The sequence below is a fragment of the Phaseolus vulgaris genome, chromosome 11, assembly GCF_051622355.1.
Source record: "Phaseolus vulgaris cultivar YP4 chromosome 11, ASM5162235v1, whole genome shotgun sequence".
Lineage (NCBI taxonomy): Eukaryota > Viridiplantae > Streptophyta > Magnoliopsida > Fabales > Fabaceae > Phaseolus > Phaseolus vulgaris.
In genome coordinates, this window is record NC_143508.1 from 53,298,824 (window position 1) to 53,301,906 (window position 3,083).

The window sequence follows — 3,083 nt, forward strand, 5'->3', positions numbered from 1 at the left end:
CTTTTTTGTATTTTTTATCTTTACATAATAAAATTCGAGTATCAGTGTTTGCTATCAGCTTGCAATTTTGTTTCTTTACATTTATCCTGTCTGCTTTTCTCACTTATTTAGCTTCTCTCTAATTCTTTTATGTGTCTTTGTTCCAAAAAAATATTTGCTAGAATATGCATTGTACAATCTTTTGTGATCAATTCACCGATTAAATTCTACTTATTAATTTATTGCTATTTATTCTGCTGCTGACTATACAACTGTTTCAATATGGCAAAATATGCATACGGAAGTTCACTCATGCACACGTGGACTCTGTAACCATATAAGAAAAGGTATGGCCTCGTGTTTTTGCTTTTGTAGTTTTATAAATTTAGTTCTTAGAAGAAAAAGTTGTTTCGAAGTTGAAAATTGATTTATAGATGACATGCATAATATATTTGGTTGATTATATTGGTTATGAAATGCTTTTTTCTGTAAAGAATCATTATGATAATCAATGACTGCTTGGATTTTTTTTCTGAAAATGGGAAGAAAATACTCTCCATTTGATTATGATCCTGATTTGAAATGTTAAATGGGTGCTTTTTAAAATTCCCATTGCTGTAAATGAAGTACATTTGGATAGCTACGACTGAAAACCTAAAACATATTCCTGCCACTGGATTTTAAGCCTTGATATATACTTAATCTACAGAATAACAAACTAGTTAACAGGGACAAATGGGTTGGAAAAGTCAATTTTGTTGAGATAAGATCATTTTGGCATATTTTCAGAAGTTTTGATCGCATGTGGGGTTTTTTTATTCTGTGCTTACAGGTAATAATTTGTCTGTTGTCCTTCGCAATCTATGTGTATGATTTTTCCCTTCATTCAATATTTAGCAAAATATATCCATTTCTGAAAGAGCTAATTTATCTTAGGCTATGATTATTGTTGCTTGGAATGGAACTGGGGATCCAAGTGCAATCATTGATGTGAATGTTTTCAAGAAGGTGCTTAGTGTGTTTATAATTGCTGCTATCTTGAAGCTTGGACAAGGTAGGTAATAGCAAATATTACCAGCACATATATTGCTTGTGGATATTTCTCAATTGCCATATTCATATTTTTGTACAAAATTTTAGGCTATATTGCTACTCTGGCTTCTATTCAAGAGCCCTTTGTTCTTCTATTTTAATGCTTGTTTGTTTAACATGCAACTGCTGATAGACATCAGAGGAAGATTTATTTAGTGATTTTTTTTTACTTGCTATTTAAAGGCCATTTTTGTGTACCCACATTGTTTTAAACAATCTTGGCATTATGAAAGTGTAAGTTGCTTATGGTAATAATTTTTACTTTATGTTTATATAGGCAGCTATTCTGGATGTGATCCTCAGTTGGAAATCACAATGGAGCATGTCTATGCATGTTAAGTTGAGATACATTCTAAAAGTTGTTTCAGCTGCAGCATGGGTGATTGTTCTATCAGTTAGTTATGCTTATACTTGGGAAAATCCTCCTGGGTTTGCTCAAACGATACAAAGTTGGTTTGGAAGCAATTCAAAATTCGCCTTCATTCTTTATTATGGTCGTTGTTGTATACCTGTCACCAAATATGCTAGCTGCCATGTTGTTTTTGTTCCCACTCATTCGCCGTTTTCTTGAGAGGTCAAACTATAGGATTGTGATGCTTATGATGTGGTGGTCACAGGTAGGTGATATGGCTACCCTTTTTCCTATGCATACTTTTCGGCTGGTACACATAGGAACAATCATTTTTTGCCTCTGCACCTGAGATATACTGAATTTAAAATAGCTATTTTGATTCTTTGTAATTGGCAGCCTCGACTCTACTAGGGGAATGCATGAGAGCACATTTTCCCTTTTCAAGTAAGAATCTAGTTTTAGAAGTTCCTCTCAATTGTGAATAGTATTATTTTCCTTGGATCTAATCATAATGTATCATTGTTTATAATGTAAGGTACACAATGTTCTGGGTTCTCCTCATAATTACAAAGTTAGCTTTCAGTTACTATATAGAGGTGATGATTTATTTTCATTCATGATTTGTGGATAACTCTAATCTTTCCCTTCTTTTCTTAACTTCCCTTGATTGTAGAAATGAATGTATACTTTTTTGGTCTTAAACTTCAATGTCTTGGTTCTTGTATTTTTTATGACCAACCTTTGTCAAATTGACTTTAGTTTAACTATATCATCTATAATATTAATGTACTAATTTACAGAAAAAATCAGCTTGTGTAGTCCCATTAAATGTGGACCACAATGTCTCAGCTTGTGTACTCAGAAAATGAAGCTCAAGGTTAGGATGCTTATAATTGGCCCGTTGGAATACATGTGGTTGTCAGCTATGATGACAACTTTCAGGCACCGGATGTTGCTAGTGGTGCTCCATCACCAATCCAGAATATAAGATCAAGTGGAGGGAGTAAGACAAATTAGGATTGAGAATTTACTTGTAATATGTTTAGAAAGTGAAACTATTTATATTTTGACAATTTAATTTACTTGTTGTTTGGATTAGTTTGACATTATCAACTTTGTTTTTTCAATGAATGAATGAACTTATCTTTTGATTATTATATTTATCAATTTTAATTATATTATGAAATTAGTTTATGTTATAACTTCATTATATTATGAAACATAATTGTGTATTGGAATTTAATTATAATATCAAAATAATTAATATTATAAAATCAAATTATAAAATAGAATTAAATAAATTATTATAAATGTTAAAAATAAAATTAAAGTTTAATTATAATATGAAATTAAATAATATTATGAAATCAAATTATAAAATAGAATTAAATAAATTATTATAAATATTAAAAATAAAATTAAATATTTAATATTCGAATTATGACAGTTATAAAATGTATTATAAATGTCATACTGTATCAAGTGGCGGCGATTAAAAATGTCATTATTTACGTTAGAATTGGTTTACCCAGTTTTAAAATTACGACATTTATAACTAACGCCAATTACATGCTTAAAACTGCCGCTTTATACAATGCATAATATGGCGTCTGCTACAACGGTTCTCAATTGACCGCCACATTAAACTTTGTGGCGGGAA

The 3,083-nt window shown here is 30.5% G+C and overlaps 1 pseudogene across 1 annotated transcript; it reads left to right on the forward strand.

The window, feature by feature from the left end:
• The first annotated feature begins 705 nt into the window (after nt 1–705).
• On the forward strand, nt 706–2,019 carry LOC150023404 (callose synthase 3-like; annotated as a pseudogene). The gene is made up of 4 exons (XR_016517165.1): nt 706–811; nt 916–1,033; nt 1,353–1,688; nt 1,820–2,019. The product of XR_016517165.1 is annotated as a callose synthase 3-like (transcript).
• The last annotated feature ends 1,064 nt before the right edge of the window (nt 2,020–3,083 follow it).